Source organism: Bombus vancouverensis, chromosome 12 (genome assembly GCF_051014615.1).
Source record: "Bombus vancouverensis nearcticus chromosome 12, iyBomVanc1_principal, whole genome shotgun sequence".
NCBI classification, from domain to species: Eukaryota; Metazoa; Arthropoda; class Insecta; order Hymenoptera; family Apidae; genus Bombus; species Bombus vancouverensis.
Window position 1 is genome coordinate 12,153,560 of NC_134922.1, and position 20,627 is coordinate 12,174,186.

At 35.1% G+C, this 20,627-nt stretch overlaps 1 long non-coding RNA gene across 1 annotated transcript; it reads left to right on the forward strand.

Annotated features, from left to right (window-relative positions):
- The first annotated feature begins 77 nt into the window (after positions 1–77).
- Positions 78–4,118, forward strand: LOC143303456 (uncharacterized). Its single transcript, XR_013059803.1, has 6 exons — positions 78–334; positions 569–869; positions 1,131–1,299; positions 1,749–2,024; positions 2,111–2,365; positions 2,557–4,118. It is a non-coding gene; the product is annotated as an uncharacterized LOC143303456 (long non-coding RNA).
- Positions 4,119–20,627: the final 16,509 nt, after the last annotated feature.

The following is a 20,627-nucleotide window of genomic DNA, read 5'->3' on the forward strand; positions in this document are numbered from 1 at the left end:
TTATTACAATCTTTAATCTTCTTTTATTTGCACATTTAAAAGTGGATGTAAAATTAATTAATTTGTCTACAGGAATATCTCTTCTTTGCGCCTTCCTGGGTACTACGTTACTTTTACTGCACTCACTCTTGTGTTTGTTTTAATTTTAGTTACTTTCGACTTGGAACGAAAATATCCCGATGCACGGCAAACGTAAAAATAGTGAATACGAAGGTGAATAGACTTGGTTTGAATATTGTTGGTATATTTATGATCAAGTGTTATTATACCAAGCCAACGTAATGATATACTACAATGGAACAAATAGGCAAATAGTTATGATTCAACAATTATGGTATTTATTTTTTCATTTTTTGACCTTTATTATTAATTGAATTCTAGTCTTTATTACTGTCAGAAAATATACAAAATTTATATTATTTTTATCTTGAAGTGATATTTTCGAGAATCGTAGAAATGACGAAATTTTGTTATTATGTAATTATGTATACATGAACCTCACATAAATAACTATATAGATACTTGCTGGGTGTATTTTATCTGGTACTACAGCTGCCAAACATTACAGAAGATTGCGACGCCTTCCTTTCCAAGAATCTATAATTTCTTCCAAGACCGTCTTCCCAGAACGTATGTACATTATAATAGGTTATATGACTCTCACAATCAGTACAAGAGTTATGAAAAGAGAAATGATCTATTCTCGAACATTTTACTATAGAAATTCTGTTTGCAATTTTCATCTTTTAATTTAAGAACGTGGTATTTTATAACTTTTCTTTATTTTAGCGATATATATATATCAAACGTAGCTGCTATAATCCTTTTCAATTTTTCAAGAAGAAAGAAGCAGTGTTGTAACAACCGACGTGAGTATTGATTACGATTACAGAGTCGTTACTAAACTTACATTAAGGTAATCGTACGCCTTTCACGAAGAATGGAATACTTTAGAAATTGTAAGAACAACGATCTTAATAATTATGATTGCAATATTAACTCTAGCACTAGCAACTAAGCAATAGATACTTTGAATATTTTTTAACCTTATATATTTTGAATTATTTAATACCACATAACCTATTTTATCAATCAAATTATTTTCATATATTCCGTATTCTGTATTGTAGTCGATCAAAAGCCACGAAACGAAGGATCCAGAAGCAGATGAGACATTCAACGAGTAAACGATTCAAAGACCCCAATGATTAAAGGGATACAAACGATATCAATTAATTGCTTGGCTTCTAAATACACTGTTAGATTAAGCGTATCGTCGATTCTGCTTCCACAGAGCAGGTGCTATCATTTATTACAATTTAAGATATCCTCGGTGTTACGTTGTATAATTTAACACAGATTTTCGTAAAATATTTGTAATCAATGTTAACGCGATCAGTCGATACTTGGAAATTTCAACTTTTTTAAACATTGTAAGCGTTTATACTCTATCAATCTTGAGTCGAACGTTATGTAAAGGTGACTCAGATCGATTAAAGAAATCAATTACAAACGACCAGTTGCAAACACAGGATCGACTAATTAATGCCATATCCGTTGTTACGTAATGATCGTTTGAAGCCATTGTGCGTTTTTAAACAGCGAGATAAATAAATATAAAATAAGCTGTACTCCAATATTCGCTTATAATATTATATTTTTAACACGATAGAAGTATCATGCATAAAAACTTCGTTCTCAGACGATATTTTTAGAAATATTATTTCTATACTATATCGATATTTTAGATTTGCAACGAACGAATTGAGAGGGACGAAGTTTAGGCGCTCAATCTTTCCGAACATTGAACGTCGGAGAATACAAATCTGTCTATTTGGAACGTTGATCGATACTTCATTAATTATTAATGAACGCCTCTTACACTTTCGATTGGACGAGCACACCGCTGTCTGCTGTAGGCGTAGTTTCCTTTCGATCAATAATTTATGCCTGGCTACTTAATCGAGTTCTGATTTTGGATGGACAGAGTTACGTGCATATTTTACATTAATTATAAATCGAAGGTTCGTTACGGCGCATAGCGTATTAATATTGTCACGAACGAAATAAGACGGAATCGAAAATAATATGCCTGTTTGGGAATTCCCAGGATCACCAGATACTATACTGATAAAAAAAAAAAGAAGCTGGATCGCTGTGTTTGCCAGTGAATTTACCGCTGAAACACTGAGTCAGCGTATTACAATTTTAATTATATATGCGTATAGACTGAGTCATTCGATTCTACCCCATTTACATACTTCGTGTATACAGCTATTAGCAAAAAGACACGACGCCGAAAGAAATCCAACAGCTTAATCATTTCTGCGATTCTAATTTTGTGACAGGAAGTATAAAAAAAGAGGTATGAAAAAATACACGCGGACTATTACGAAAGAAAAATGCAAGAAGATATGAAACGCAATTTATATATAAAGAGAACGCTATATATACGTTCTGTGGATTTTTGCTATTATAAATGTTCCGTATCGTATAGAATCGTGCAATTTACTTCTAATATAAGCCGAACGATTAAACTGAATTTTTATTCGGCAGGTTGTAATGACGAGCATGAATGCAAATGATAGCGGGTTCGCGTGAGTCATATCCGGAATTAATTCTTCTGCCATCTCGATGTCGACACGTGACAAATTTACCGCTAATCAATCTTGAGCAGCTATATTTTTAAACCACGTTATTCACAAAACGAGCTCGCCTTATGCAATTCTATTAAACATATAGCGACTGAACGAAATTAATCTTTTAAATATGATTCGTATTGCTGCAATTATATTACAGAAAGGAATAACAAAAAAGTAGGTATTTTCGTGTAGTATAATTCACGTAATAATTCATAATGATCTACCTCAGGCTTGAATTTTCTTTCCTTGCACACTCTTATCGGATAATGATAAATTGACTACTATACTTGTTCTGGGAAAAGTTACAGCACCGTTCGAAAACGGCAGGGTGATACGAAAACTGCACCTAAAAGTCATCGCTAAATGCAGGAAGAAACGATAATAGGAATTATCAATAGAACATTGTATTTTGTGTGAATCGTTTAATAAGCATAAACCTAAGTTATGTTATTACAATGTCACAGTAATAGTAATAGTAATAGTAATAGTAATTAGAAGAATAGCAAGTATTTCTACGTTAACGTTATAATTGTCGACATAATGTTAACGCGCTACAAATATAGTATCGAGATCTTTTTGCTTTTGTATCGATTTTTTTTTATCTTATACGTGGATACGTCTCTAGACAGGAAATCAATATGACAACATCATATACAAAAGAAAATGAAGCAAGTGGAAACAAAAAGAGTAAATAACGACACGTGGCAAGTAACGTGCAAGCATTGTACTTAGTCGAATCTGAACAGAAAAAGCAACAAACAAGAACTTGAGGCACAAAGTTACGATCGAACCTGTTTAGATACTTGAAATTTCACCGTGGGAAAAAACGTAAAACTGAAAAAACGAAAAGAAACATTAACCAGTTAGATATGGAATGTCGTTACTGAAGAATATAAGATAAATAGAAAATTACAGCAACACAGAGAGGCGAACAAAGTATAGAAAACGCGCACCTCGCCAACATCTTGTGAGAAAAGTTGCAAAGATCTGATCACAGAACGTACGATGGTCGAATTAATAGCGATAATCGGCGAATAAAATATGCGATGTTAAAAAATTATGTTTGCATGCTAATTTGAAGCAGCGATACCGCGATCTTGTATGCAATTAAGGGATTAATTAAAACGAATTTACGAACGTTAATCAACGAACGATAATTTTTTCTTTGTTAAATTATAACGCGCTTAATGATACGCATTTAGACATTTAATAACTTATTAAATACACGGACCCCTGTATAATGATGCGCGTGCAAAAAAATGTATAATGCGGAAAAATCACGTCGATTTTGGAAATTACAGTCACATAATTGAAAGATCGATGTAGTTTAATTAATTCGATTGTGGACGATCGTGCAAATTGTTATACAATGTTTCTCGATACAATGAATATGCAATGCGATATTTTTGTACAATTAAAAAAATTGTAGGTACGTGTGTTTTTATAATTCTTTTAAATTCAAAGCGACATTCGAACTTTAAGCTTAGTTAGTATGTTAATATGATAAATATGGATTGCTCGATTAGCGTGTATTCGGTAATCGGTAAAACCGTAGTCCAAGGTACTTGCTTGTCACAGTTTACGCGTCTAACGTGAATAATAATGCATTTTTAAATAAACGATCCATAGTTCTAAATGAATTTGCACGTTACACTCGTGAGACGAGCTTGCTCAGCCTCGTTATACTTTCCAATAAATTTCTCTTTGATGATTTTCGTATACGAGATATTTCTATCGTATCGCATGTGCTGTAATTATTAAACCAGTAATTAACAGAGCGAACGAAATCCCAATAAAAATTGTTCGTATAATCTTTGCATTCTGAACGTGAAAAGAGACGCATAAAGAATAATATTCCGAACTTCTGGAATTTCTCGAGATCCGATAGGAGTATTTGACGTTTATACGATGCATATGTTTGTTCAGAAAATAGCATTAAAAAACATATTTAACGAAAAGAGTAACAACGCATTTAATTTTAGCAAATTTACTTTTAATTCGATGCCAGATTACACTTTAACCTACTTTGTTTAAACTCGTTATACTTAACATTTTACTTCCACTTCTTATCGCCCAGTTGAACGTTAATTTCGACTAAAAAGTAACGACATAACCGGAATGCTGGAAACTCCTGTCTTTTAGCAAATCCAATTCACTGAAAATTTACATTTACGAAAATAGTATTATCTTCATGGGAAAAAATAATTCATTATCATAGGCAAAAAATATAACGAGGTATCTTATTTCCTCGGGGAGCTAAAATTACTGTTTATCGGTGTTATCGGTACAAGTTTGACGTATGTGTTTAGTATTTGTTCATTCCAAATCGTTTTATCGGTGTCGTGAAAAATACAAATTATAAATAGATATCTGCTGTAGTAGACAAACAGATACTGATTTGTAGTAAGCGAGAGACGGATGACCGCAAATTTTATGGGTGTAACTCTTGTTTATGAAAGATTAAGAAGAAATATTGCTTATAATTTCAGGAACGAAAGATAAATATACGAATTAAGACGATTTCATATTGAAAGCCGATAAAGTAGAATCTCATTGAACGTTACTAAGCAAATTATTAATTGCTTTATAAAAGATATATATGTATGCTATAATTTTAAACACGAATATGTTATACCGCACGAGTTTTCCATATTTGTTACGTCGTTTATTTTTAACTACAATTATATAAATACAAGTTCTCTACTTATGGATGCAATTTTTGCGGGAAAGTAAAGAACTATATTTGGTAAAAATTATCAAGAACATTGAGGCGAATAGAAAAAATAATTTTGTAACCAAATTTTCCTGCATTCGATACTACCATTCAAGTAACGAAATTGGCGTTTAAAATTGGCTTCAGTTTACTTTTAGTCCTCTTTGACGTCCATGTAAGAATTAAGAAAACTTATCATGGATAACACATGTAGGACTGTACGTGTAAAGTATTGCGTTGTTACAACTATACAAAGATTGTACTATATAGAATGGAAAGAGAAAGGAATATGGGGAAAAACCATAATCATTTTACACAGACGCCGAGTTTCGAACCTGGGAAGTCCAGTTTACAAAGCTCGGCCTCTATCCGCTCCACCATTCTATTCCTCTCCTTATATATTTTTGTAATACAGTATAATTGAGTACATACACAAATTTTATGGCCTATTTGCTATCTATCTACAATTTTCTAGTTATCTGTAATCTTTTTATTTTCTAAAAATATAAATATATTTTAATACGTTTGTCGTTTATTAAGTTTAGTTGTTATATGAAAATAAAAAAAAAAAAAAAACATTGAAATGAAATAACACAAAGTTTTCCTCGTCAAATTTAATATAGATCTTTAATATTTTGTTTCAAAGTTTTCGTCTAGAATTTCTCGTGCTTAAAATCTTTAAGTCTCGAGTAAAATTTACGATTATTCCGCGTTTTTAAAGGCACACTCACAACTAAATTGACACGCGAGTTTGGAAGCACTAAATCGTGTATCTAAAAGTACGGGGAAAAAATCCTAAATTAACGTAACGAGGATATTAATTTAAGAATCGTATCGTTCATTCGTGCAAGTTTGAAACTAAATGAAACCGGTAAAGTAGACCAGTTGGAACGACGATGAAAGAGACGAAACTGCCTGTATCAGAGAAATTCCAAGAAAAATGATGCGAACGAACGACTAGGAAACGATGAAAGTGGTCGGCTTAGAACGACGACACCTTGAAATAAAAATGCCGAAAGAGCCATAATTAGACGGTTTTCATAATATTCTTACACGTTTTCAAATATTCGTCGTGTCGAAACAGCGTGTAACCCATGGAGAAAGTAACGACATTGGTAAGATGACATTAAGAACGTGTCAGTTTGCAATTGTGAAAGAACAATGTGAATGGGCAACGTTGGAGATTGTATTTCTTATTTCGTTGGCAGGCTATTTTATACCTTTAAGTATAGCTTAATACTATCTAATACCTTTAAGCGTAATCGTTTAATCGTAGAAGCGTAATCGTAGAAACTTTAATCAAATTAATCTCACAAATAATTTTATATTTGCGTATACGTATATAAATTTAGAATTTTTAGACGGTTCTTTGAATTATTTTACGTTGCATATTAATTTATATACAAGTATTTATATACGTAGATACGTATTAGAAGAATTCATACGTCCACAACGATAAATTATCCATTACAGCCCACATAATACCAATCACATGGTTAAGAGTGCAACTAGAACCAAACGTAACCGGTTTACGTTGACTGAAAAATTAAAGGGAAGTCACGCGTGCAAAGTTTTATACTCTACACGTTGAATTAACTGTTTTGCAACCAACGAATGACAAGAAATGTATTTATATTTCTTACCCGTAAACGTACTTATATAAGCGAAGGATAAATTCGATCGTTTAAAAATTGCTAACTTTTTACATCTTATGGACACAGAGGAAAATATGTAAATCCTTAGCTTTTGTCAATCGTCGAAAGTGAAAAATCGCTATAGTTTCTATCGAGATGTTATTCTAATACGAGTTACGTGTATTTATCGTTAGATTTGCATATATCTAGTGCATACGTATTTGTACATATATTTATATGTATATGTGCACACATGAGAATCACGTGTAGAAAAAAAAAGCACGCGCTCGACGAATGCGATTCTAAACGTGTACATGCATGTGCAACAACGCAGCACGTGTATCTTATAACTCGCTATCACGTTTCGCAGGATATTAACGAGAAACTCGAAACTATAACTTCGAAACGAAATACGACAACTACGTGATTAGAAAACAGAGGCGAGAATTTTTGAATAATAACTCAAAATTCAATTTACGTTCTAATCGTTGGTCCGAATTTTTCCTAAAATTGGTGATTTCAATCTCTTAAAAAAGACCGCGACGTTACGGCTTCGCGCGATTTCTAACATCGCACGGTGAACACGCGTATGCATAAAGAATCACATTTCGTGACTCGATGCGCAAAACATAGACACGTAAACAGTAGAAATAACTTCCGGCAGTTTTAAATTCATTAATTTCAAAAGTTACCGACGTTAATCACGTTCGTTAAAACGGTTACGTTCGTATCGCGCTTATGTCAGCCACCGTTGCACGCTGAACATCCCGAAGACATCCTTTTATTTACTTTACGTTATCATCGAGACATGTGTCGAACTTTAAAATTACACCATGAATGGATTAGATAACCGGAGATAGGTAATGACGTCAGTCGAAGAATCGATGCATCGATCGAGTATCGTCATCGTCAATTAAGTGTACCAGGTACACCTCGCTGTATGACCTGTAACGCTTTTAGAAAATTGAAAAATCGATAAAATCAGCGAACCTAATGCGTGCTTAGCCGGTCGTGAGCGATGAAGAATCTTCCACTAAGTTTCTTCCCTTAATGAGCTATTGATTACCGTTAAACCGTGTCGAAATTAACACCGTCGAAGAGGTAAAGTACGCTGAATTTAATTGCGGATACATAACACAACGGAATAGAAAGTTCAATTCTATTATCATAAAAGTAAGGAATACGTTCAGACGGTTTATTAACATCGACGTACTTTTTTCCTCGTTGATTCGACGTTTCCCAAAGTTTTGTTACTTCGAACGTAACGCAAATTTGTTTATTTATTGGACAGCTAGAAGAATCGAGAAAAACAGAGATATCGCTTGTTACGTGCGTCCGAGAAAATAATATACGAGGAAACGATATAGGAGAACGGGAGCGTGAAAAGGTGCGTAAAGCGATAGCGAAATGAGCGGATGTTTAGGCTATCGATAGCGAATGAAGATCGATTCGGAGAATGAGCGCGTGCATGCATGATGTCACGTGAAAATTTGGCACAAGTGGCAAGAATCGTGCTGCGCACATAACGTCTTTACGGGTGTGTTGTGAAAGAACAAAGAACGAAAGCAAAACGAAGTTGCTTGGTAAAAAGAAGCGAGAAGCGCGTCGCGCGATGGCAATTCTTGCATTCTTTTCCTTCGTCTCATTACTTCGTTTAATTATAGATTGTTTTATCGTTATTATAAATCCTTCGCGCATACCTTGAAATCACTGAAAACGAACAATTCTCTATTTTTCTCCCTTCGACTCTTTAATTACGAAAAGTAACGATTATCCGTGACAATTGTCGGAATAAAAAAGGCACTGCTATTATCTTAACGCAACCGGTTAACAGAGAATTTCCAATGGAAACGTACCAGGAAGCTTGTGGTCTTATTGTTACAGCAACTGGGCTTTATTATTTGTTGCCATGCAGTCGTATCGAAACGAATTAAAATCGTCGTCTCAATTGACCTAATACGAATCGTTCAGACCCCCTGTGAGCGTATCTCTATGGAAATGTACTCTATGTAAATCAAAATCAATTATGCGCGAATAGTTACGTGAAAGAAGCGATATCATGTTGTACAATACGACATAACAGAATCCGGTACACATCGCAGTGAAACTGCTTTAACAGCGTTACGTAATCTCGAATCACAGCGTATTGCCGCACTGAATGGCAGAAAAGTAACAAGATTTTGAAAGACAGGTTTCGAAACCTTCGGGACGGCATTTCATTTTTCTTTACTTTTACACTTTTTTTAGACGTGTACTCGGATTTTGTTGACATTTCGAGTCTCACGGACATTACATCTTCGATAATTTTAGAATAGCCCGATCTTTTAATCTCTTACTATACCGTATAGAAAGGATTATCGTTGTCGTCGTTAAAAATTCCCTGTTTTAGAATAATTCCAAAGAATTTCTCAACCGAAATTATACGAACAAACGCATCGTGCGTTTTTATACGTGTATTATACAAGATGAACGATTTATTCTGGAAAGGAAGACGGTCTCTCCTTCCGGTTACATTATTCTCGTATACTAACGTGTAGCCGTACGAAATCTCGTATTCGCAATGGGTAAGGTCATTATGCAAGAAGCTCGTATCCCACGATAGTAAAAATAAGTAATTTTAGAGCGTGGGAGGCTCTCATCGTTTTTACGCGAAATTACTTCGTTTTTCAAGTAACCTTCTATTCGCGCGTTTAATAAGTTCGTTTCCAAATTCGCATGCCGGTGATCGAGAGAGAAAGCAGACGTTCGTTGCATGGAAACTAAACATCGGAGATTTCAGAACGAAAATTATCGCAGGCAACGGAGAATCAGGAGCGTAACATGGAAATTATCGATGAAATATTCTCTTCCGATGACTCGGTGTAAAGATGGTACAAGGAAAATCAATATTTGAACTCGCGATAACCGAACAGACCTCAAAACTCGACGAGAAATCTCGATGAAATGGAAAGACAATTTACAGGCAAATAACGCTTGTTCTATCGCGATCAGATATTTTTTGCGTCCCCTTTATTGACAAACAGAATTAGGAAACAGAATGACGAATGAAACGTGGAATCCATAAGTTGACAAGAACGTCGTGGAAGAGATAGCAGAAGCAATTTTGTAAGCTTTCAGGCAGAATGGTAGAAAGATTTGCAAAAATTAATCGACGAAGACGGAAGGGAGACGAACGAGATATTCTTTGACCGCCTTCTTGGGGTCTCTAGTTGGTCGCCATGACGACCCGAAGGGTCTATGCTCTCCGGTAACTCTCGAGGTCGACAAGGACAAGTCGTCAAGGGGTGCCAGCAACACTCGTTTCTACCGCTCGTCACATATTCGCCAGAGCGAGAACTCTTTTATTCCGACAAATACCATGTTCCATCTCTTAGCAAGTTTCGCTATAAATCTCTTTCATTCGAAGGAAGTAGGAAATGACATACTACCAGTTAGCACAGAGTCGTGCAACTTCTCCCACGATCTTTCTATCATTTCCTTGGAACACAAATAGAAAGGGCTTTGATACAAATGTGAAAATTAGTAGGAAGAAATTTGTCCCACTGTATACGACGTTATTCTTCGTTTTGTTTCAAGTTGGCAAACGTCTTGGAATTCCAAACGGATCGTTGTACGATTTTTCTTCAGGAAGTCAGGTTCACAGATAACATTTTTCAGCGTTTAGTGTGCATCTCGTACAAAATGTCTATAATTAGGTGTCTCTTCCGTTTGAGAATGCAACGAACCGATCCATTCGCGTGGACCATGTGTGTTTGATAAACTTGACGAATTTATCACATGAATTAATCGCTGGCTACGTGATCCTCCCATGAAAATACAATTTTTCAGATCATACGTAATCTTTTGATTTTTACCGCTCGACGTAATTCCATTCCTCGCGCAACGAAAAAACGTTTTTTGGGAAAATCGTAAAGTACGATCTTCGCACTTACATTACATACATACGCACTTGCAGTACGAAATCTACGTACAATACGTCTTACGTGATCTCACGTAATTTTCTTCCGTTCAATTCCTGTCTCCTCGACTTTGACTGTAAGAAAAATCCCATTTAACGTAAATGCGGCGAAGAAAGTGGCAATGCTTCTCGAATCTTGGAAAACTCCGAACGTAGAAAAATTATTTACTCGCGACTAACAGAAGCTTGGTGTTCGGAAGTAGCAAATCGATATAGAATTTTCTATGACCAATGGGAAATTAACGTATCTATTATAACGTATCTATTAACGTATTAACGTATATATTAACGTATCTAACATATTAGAATTAAGACAACTTCCATTATTTATAATATGATTCATGACGTTATCGAGCAAATGAGTAGAAAGATGAACGAAAGCGTACTAATAAGAAGCGTCCATACAGAAATCTGATTACGAAGAAATCTTCGATCTGACTAAATATAACTATAACAGCAGTGATCAAGCGAATTGAAATACCAAATTGAACAGAATTTCTGCGACTAAAACTTCGTTGCGAATGATAGTATTATCAAGCAAAGTGACTCATCCTCGTATCAAGCAGAAGGTTGTTGGGAAAAAATCGTGTAAAGTCTGTGAGTTAACTTTATATATTCCTTCGACGTGTATTTCAATTTTCCATGTGAATTTTCCAAACAATCTGATATCTCCTTAATGAAATCCTGTATCGTCGACCGTACTAGTCTACATAATCTTTCGTCCTTCACAGAAAGTATAAAGTTATTTATATACGTACCTTGAAATTATTAATTCAAGAGTTATTACGCTCTGATGTTTGTTAAATTATTCGGATAATTTGCACCTTTGCATTCTAAATATTTTTTCTCTTTTTTTGTTTATATCATTTAATACGTAAGATATGCCTGTTCATGCAAATTTATATCTCTGGCAAAACACGTTAGCCATTTCTTGTCTTGTTATGAATATTCGAGACGTTCAATTTGTTTTCCTAGGGACATACAAATTTGCATAAAAAAATATCTTCTGCGTTAGGCGACGTGCAAGAAAAAACGAGAATTTGACGCGTAGGGAGGAGGAGTCGATTGAAATTTCACATTTCAAGTGTAATTTTAACGTACGATCAGATATAATTGGCTGAAACCGTGTAAATTAATTTATTATCGTTTATTATCATTCAGGGTATCGTTTTCACGAAACAGACGAATCTTCTCTGAATGCAGCGAATAAATAAAATTTCGAAATATCTTCGTATGCGCATCGATAACGCTCGGATTTTATAATACGTCGAGCTTCGTTGCATTTTTATTAATAAAACGTGCTAGAAATTATTGGGTGTAAGCTTTCACCTTTAAACTTTAACAGCTTTTAGCCAATTGCGTTATATGCGCATTATTATCTCATACAGGATATTGAACGACCTTGGTTCGTCGTTATAATTTTCTTTTAATATTTTAGCCAACTATGCGCGTACAGTAGAACCAGCGAGATGCTCTTGCAGCGACAAACGCACCGATAATAATGGAATAAAATTGTTACATCAAATGTTTTACAAACGTATTTTAAAGTATTCGCCACATCGATGTTTATTCTTTGGAAAGGCTTTCAAAGCTTTTCAGATGTCGGTTAGTGCATATATATACGCACGTATGTACGTGTATGCGTTATGTACGTACAACTTACGTCTTTGCCAAGTGACGGGAAGAGACGCGCAAAAACGCACGTAAACAGGAGAAGACGAGTGGCAACGCACGGAAATGTAAGGAGACGGATAATGTTACGAAAAAATGGTATTCTAATCTCACAACGAAATGACCCGGAAGACAAGGGGTCAGGGATCGATATCATCTAGTTTCGCAAAATATGTGGAAATAGTAAACGATAAAACGATGGAGAACAAGGACGAGAACGATCAACTATATTTTTCAATAATTTCAATGATAAACCCCAATTCAAGATCAATCGATATGAAATCGCTTCTTCGCATTTGATCTTCGAAATCGAATAATAATTTTCAAGCTTCAAAATGAATCCATTGTTAAGCAATATTTGCATTGGTCACAATATGGTTATTCGTAAAACGAAAACGTTTAAACTCTGATACGAATATTTGTACTACAAGTTTTTTAGTTTGCTCCGTGATTTTGATGATTTCGAACAGATCGAACGTATTCTTATCAGATGAAATTCGAACAGAAATTCATAAATTTGCGCGTTCTTCCAATTGTGATATAGCAACTATTATTTGAAAATTAACGAAAAATTCATAGTTATACAGGGTGGTTGGTAACTGGTGGTACAAACGAAAAGGGGTTGATTCTACGCGAAGAAAGAAGTCGAAAATGTAGAATAAAAATTCTTTTTTAATTTTCTTTTCTCTTTTTTTAATTTTTCCATCGAGACAACGATCTACAGTGAGATCCGTTATAAAGTGCACGCGTACCGAGCCAAAATTCAAAGTCGATTTTCTCGAAAACAAAGCCTCGAACGAAAAATTGTTATTCTATATTTTCCACTTCTTTTTTCGCCTAGAATCACCCCCTTTTCCGCTTGTACCACCAGTTACCAACCACCCTGTATAACGTGCGATGGATCGTGGAACAGATCGAACGTATTTTTATCAGACGAAATTTGAACGGAGATTCATAAATTTGCGCGTTCTTTCAATTGTGATAGAGCAACTATAATTTGAAAATTAACGAAAAATTCATAGTTATATAACTGCGAACGATTGATAACTATTTCATATTTCGTCGATCTAATTAATAAAATCGAAAACATATTGAAAGTAAGTCTCATGATAAAGCTAGTCGGAGGAAAAGTAGTCTTCGTTTGATTAATAAACCAAGAGATAGAAAAATATATCTAACCTCGTGTGTGTATTTTTCTTGCAAAATAGGTATTATACAATCATTTGAACGTCTACTGATATATCGCTACTAAATTAGTAATTTACATTCTTGTTTAAACATCGTTACACACTTTCTCGTGTTTCTTGCCCTATTCGTTAACAAAGAATATTTCTCTTGCGAAATTGCATCCACAACTTGACGAATCTCATTTATCAGTACAATTCTACAATTATACAACTCTAACTATGTCGATGACCTGCCGCATCTTTCCACTGAAATTACTACATTCTTACCAGCCTGTCCTTACATATGTATCAAACTACTCGAATGCTCGATACGAGAGAAAACACTTCTGTCTTATCATGTTTCAGATGCGTCTTGTTTATTTCACTCTGATAACGCGACCCAAGACCGAACAATAGCCGTGATTGCGGTCTGGTGGACTCGTCGGTCAACGATTGTGTTTGCTGAGTAATCTAAAGCTTCGATACGTACAATACGGAAACACGGAATCATCGAATAGAGTCGATCCATCCGGTGCTGTGCTATTGAAATTAACATTAATCGAAAAATAAGCGTTTTGCAAGTATTATGAGACCAAGAAAAACATTACGTTAACATACATATTGAATTTTACTCCGAATGTTTACTAGCAGCAAGTGCGTAACACGCGTAGCTCGCCACAGCATACCATTTGCCTAATGCCCAACATTTTCATGCCTAATGCAAGTTCTACTTCTATCGACTGCCATAGTCGTGTACCATTGGTTCGCGTTAATGCGTTAATGACTCTCGTACTATCATTGTTATTAGCAGCCGTGTTTATATCTTTATACATAGTTGACGTTTATTATACACAACGATGGCGATGGCATTAATTTACGAGAATCCTTATCTTACCACATTTCTCTTTTTTTTTTTTTTTTTTTTTTTAATGGGTTTTGACGCTTGTTCATTTTTGTCAACACCTATGATAGAGCGTTTTTTGCGTATCGATATCGTTTCGTTGTTTACAGAACTATTTCGCCACGTTTCACTTAGTTTTTAATCACTTGTTACGCTTCGTTGTAAACTCGCTTTGGCAATGATTGGAGATATCATTGGGAAGGGATTAATCTGCGTTATAGTTTACTTTGTGAGGAGATTCATACGATCCTTCGGCAGATTATTATAGACATTGATCGCACAGATATAAAGAATAGTAGCAGATATTAATTAATATGTCGAAATCTTCACACGGTTCTTGTACCAAAGAACAAAGCGACAAGATGGAATAAGGCGAAAATATTCAAGCGAAAAAGATACCGAAACCTACGAGATAAGACATTTAAGTTTAGATTCAAGAAACGAACGATGCGAACCAAGGAAACAAATTGCGAAATAGGTAAGAAATGGGAATACAAGAAGAAAGCGGGAAGAGCGATAATTAATTAGATCAAGCGAATATTATCGAAACTACGTTCAAGTTCTACGTAATTTAACGAGCATGTTCTACAGTTGGACCTTGTCACGCTATGTACAGTGAAAGTGTATAATTTCAGGTTTATAACTTACCTTTTCTAGCGTTACATAAAGTACCTTTACGTTGAAGATCGATCGGTTCGCGATAACTTCGAGCGAATCGAATAATAAAACGTTCAACGCGATTGATCGAAAATAAGATAATGCGATTAAAATAAAGCTTATTCAATGGAATTCACGGCTGTGGCACTGGCTCTAAACGTGACACTCGAGTGCCGTTGTGACGTTCAAAGTTGCGAGAAAGTAGCAGACAGAAAAATGATAAAGCTAAAGGTAATTTTTCTCAAGGCTGCTATTTCCACGTTCTCAAGGTCACCTGTATTATTCTTTTCTTTAACGCTTATGGCAAAAGCATTTTACCATTATGTTATACGTATTATACAGAACATATTGAAATTTCAGTAGCATCGTAACAAAATACAAACATCGTATTTATTATCAGGAACAAAAGCTATGAGGATAAAGATCATTTTTTTCAAGGTTACCATTTTCATGTTCCACCATGTTGGTCATCTATATTGTTTTATTAAATGAAACTGTACGTATGTCCTTGATCTTCCAAAGTAAAACGATAAGATAATTTCGATAATTTACACTCGTATAATTTTCACTTGTTTATGCAAGTTAATTACGAAATCAATTTGATACGAGACACTTGAGAAATTAAAATACATCTCTCTCTCTCTCTCTATCGTAACTACATGTTTTTGCTACATCTGCTCTATTGAATATTTCGTAATAATCAAGAGTAAATGTACATAATAGATTTGACATTATATGCGTAATTTACATACGTAACGTGTAATACATATCTGTTTTCCATTACCGAGCGATTTACATATCAAGGAAATCCACAATTCCGTTCGAAAACAACACCGATAACTAAAAATTCAAGAACATCGTCCTTGTGAAAAATAATCTCTTTATTGACGTCTTTCTCTCTTTTACTTTTCTTATTTATTGCGCTCTTGCTTCTCATTGCCATGTTTGGCATAGAAATGTACGCTCGTGATAAACACGATGTTAATTAAATTGATTAAACGTTATAATGTCCTTAGTTGTATCCTTCGTATAGAATGAAGCAAAAAGACCACTTGATTTTTTCGGTTGTATCGAACAGTTAGTTATCTGGTTATCAGTAAAGCTATGGTCATCACTTGTAACATAAATGTATAATTATACTCACAACTATTAATTGCTGATCATAAATTGGAAAGAAAGAATGCGAGTTAAGGCAGCGTATTCCACTTCGATACGTTTTTTATTGGCGATAGTTTGTTCACAATGTCGTGAAAAAGAAAAGCAAATGCTCAGCATTCTACAAAACACGTCATACTTATCTAGTTTAAGGCTGATTATTCTCATTTGGTCATTGGCTTACGCCAATAAAAATCCATCTTTTCCATTGAATCGATACTAATTTACAATTACAAGGAATTATTCTGCAAATCGTGATAAACGAATACCTTTTCTCGTAAATGGCAGCAGGATCACCGTTGTCGTTGGAAATCATTAATTTTATTTAATTCAATGCGCCAATCCTTTTCTGCATTCGCGAAAGGCGAAAGACGAAAAAATCTAAAACAGTTGTAATCAAATCTGTAACAGTTGTAACAACGCAATAAAGATTTAAATCAATTCGTATTTTTAAAATATAATAAATTCATCCATTTCACGATAAATTCTATTTTACCGAAACGTTTAAAGCATTTAGAACACGAAGTACGTTCAATTTTGACTTCGATAACACTATTTCTTAAACGAAAGAATAAATTACTATCTTTTGCTATGAAATTCTTTGCGAATATAAAAAGAAAGGAAGGTACGGATATATATTAAGGAGAATTTAAAACAGTATCAGTGAGAAAAAGCGATCTTTATTATATAATATGCCCTTTTTCAATTCAAACGTTCTTTTTATGCTATATATATATGCATGTCAGGTATAATATAAGTTATATTATACGTAAAGTTCTTATTATATACAAAGATGTAATTGTTGCACGTACATATGTATGTATATGTATACATATATATATATATATATATATATATATATATACACATGCATGTACAGACATATATATACGATATATATGTTTGATTAATGCGAACATGAAACTACAATAATTGGTTTGTATATCGCTCTAAACGGAAGAACTTGGAAATAGATTGTTGCCGGTAGTTCATGCAAATTTTATCAAAAAACTCTCCAAGGGACGTACATATCTATACAGGGTCATAACGATAAACTCAATAGGAATTGACAGAAAACTTAATTACAATATATACTTCAACTTATATATGTATTATACATAAAAAATTCGCCTAGTATTTACAAAAAGAACAAAATTAAAAAAGGAAACGAATGCCATATCGTTACACTGATAATAGATTCGTTTCGTTTCTCGATTCGTGAAATAAAGTATGTACGTATATAATAGATAACGAAGGAATCGAAAATATACGAAACGTATTAGACGATGACTAACTCTTCCAGGATCCTGTGAATGATTTCATTCGACTTTTATTTTCACCATGCATTGGTCGCTATAACATAACACCGTACACACTACTTTGAAGCCTATTGTAACTATGACGCCATCGTCTACGTAATATCACAGACAATCTTAAAATTTACCATGAAACGATAGTTATATCAACGGTCCGAGACAATATCGATTTACAAATGCTTCGAGATCTCGACCAGTCACGCCGAATGGTCGTACCGAACACAACTGTTCGGATATCTTGTCTTAAATAACGCGTTCGAACGAAAATGATAAATGTCTTTGGACAGCATTTCGCAGCGAGTACGATTCCTTTTTCCTTTAAATCGCCTTGACGATGTGTGCCTCTCGACGGCGTGTAATTTCGTTCTACGGGTAAATGATACGTTTGCCGTATATTCGATCGAATCTGATCCTATCTGAACTGGAAAATGATATTTTAATTATACGAATGATTTGAATTTGTTGATCTGCATCGAAGATGGTGCGATTAAGTCCAATGAAAACTTTCAAGTACTTTTTAACAAATGATAAAACCATAACAAATGATGCAGGTGAGTTGTAGATACAATCTTAAAAATTAATCAATTTTATTGAGGGAAGGCTTTTAATTATTTCGGTGATATTCAGTTTTTTAATTGCCTGACAATTCGTTATTGGATTATAATAAGTTACGAATGAAATCAGTTTCATAACCTGACATAATCTAATGGTTATTCATTAACTGTTTTATCGATATAACCTACATAATGAAGTATCATTCATCACACAATATATGAGATCGTGTAAAAAATAATTGGGTTGTATTATAAATTAGAAAGCTGTCTGCCTCTGAAATTATTCGTTTCTTTTTATAAATATCGTACTTTGATTATACGTGACATTTAACAGAAATTCATAGTCAATTCATGAATTTACGGAAAGAGATTTTCCGCTTGTTTTATCTACAAATGATAAATGAATATCATACCGATCGATATGTATTGTTAATTGGCAGCTCGATCAATCGCAATCATATATCCATTTCAAAATGTGACTATTTCAAACAATTCAATATATATTAAGGGTATTTTAATTTTAATTGCATCGATAATTATCAATTGAATCGATGTGATACGCTTGGCTAATCATCGGGTATTTCCGAACGAATTCTTTACAAAAGGTAAAAAGACGAAAGAAAAAATAATTCGGTGGTTCTGCTTCGTTTGTTCGATATTTTCTTGGTTTGTCCAACAGGATTTCGATATCTACAAGGATTCGAGATCAGGTTCGATTCGATACTGAAAAGTCGTTTGAGTCTTGCAAGCGGCTGTTATAGCGGAGGCTCGATTTCGACCCTCTCTCACTCGACCGAATCACCTGGAAGTTCTTTCTAACTGGTGATCGGTAGAGCATAACCGCGGTAGCTCGCGGTTGCCAGGTCAAAGTTAACGGTTATTTTCACAGAGAAAGAGAAGAGGAATCACACTAGTATGCACAGTCCGCGTAGGTAGTCTCATGGGAGAAACTCTCATCTCCCTCCTCCTCCTCCTCCTCCTTTTTATTCCTCCCTGCTTCTCTTGCCTTCCGTATTCCTCTTTCTCGTTTACTCTTCTCCTTACGGAGTTTGATCCTCCTTCGTGTCTCCTTGTCTCCCTTGAAGCCTGCTTGGTGCACCGGCTAGAAGGAACGCCTGCGATTGGTCACAGCTGGCTAGGATCGATGATGCTGCTTGGTTGTTAGAGCCTACTGGCAACATGGCCTCGCGCCATAATTCTCTGGACCCTTTTAACGCAATACGCGCGTGTCGATGACATTTTGTCGTTGATAGAACTCGACGTCTAATCAACGTGCTAAGGTGTCCCAATAAATCAAGTCGTCGTACATTTTTAAACTATGACCTGTTTTTTTTTCTCGACACCAATCTGGATTAGGTCGGTCCACGACCGGTGTTGTCTCAATTCCGTCAATATTTGGATATTTCTGGAATCCGGAAGAGCAACTCTCTCGTTACAAACGGATGAAAACCAGCTCTCAAATTATATATGGAATATGTCACACATAGAGAGTTGAAAATATGTTGGGTCGAGAAGATGCAGAAGCCGAATATAATAAATTAATACTCTTCGTTTTGTCGAGCTTTCTTACCAAGGGATGGAGAAGGATCGATCGATTTCGCGGCTTTCGGCCGCTCGTCGTGTGAATGACACTGGTACATGTGACACGACGTGCTGGCTACGTGGGAAATCATCCTTAGACTTCTTCCTCCTCGACGATCGGCAGACTGCTCTGATGCATCAGAGGGCTCGTTCTTGCGGTGAAGGCCATCACCCAGTAATCGAGCTCCTTCTTGTTTTCCATGAGAAAGGTTAACGCAATTGGCGAATCGAAACCTTTCTGTCTTACCAGAAATCCTTCCTCCCCATAACGTTCGATCATTGTATTCCTCAAGTTCAACACGCCCAAAGGTCTGCACACCTTTTTCTGTGGATAAATTACGGCGAAATGCTCGACACTCGTCCGGTAGACCTTCACTTGCACGCCTTGGCGATGACCATTCGGACTCATCAAGGTCATATAACCGCTCATGTTCTCGGTGTTCCAGCAAGAATCCACGTTCGAGTCCTTCAGGCTCGACTGGTTGAATTGCAGGAAGTTAGTATGCATCGCTACGTCGGCTGGCATGTCGCCTTTTTTCTTTTTCTTGTTTGTAATTTTTGTCTTTTTTGTGTTCTTCTCTAGTACTTTGAATCGATCGGAGGATCAGACTTTTATTGGGAAAGATCTGAGAAGTTTGTAATAATACGTTGACGCGAATAGATTGGAAGATCACACAGA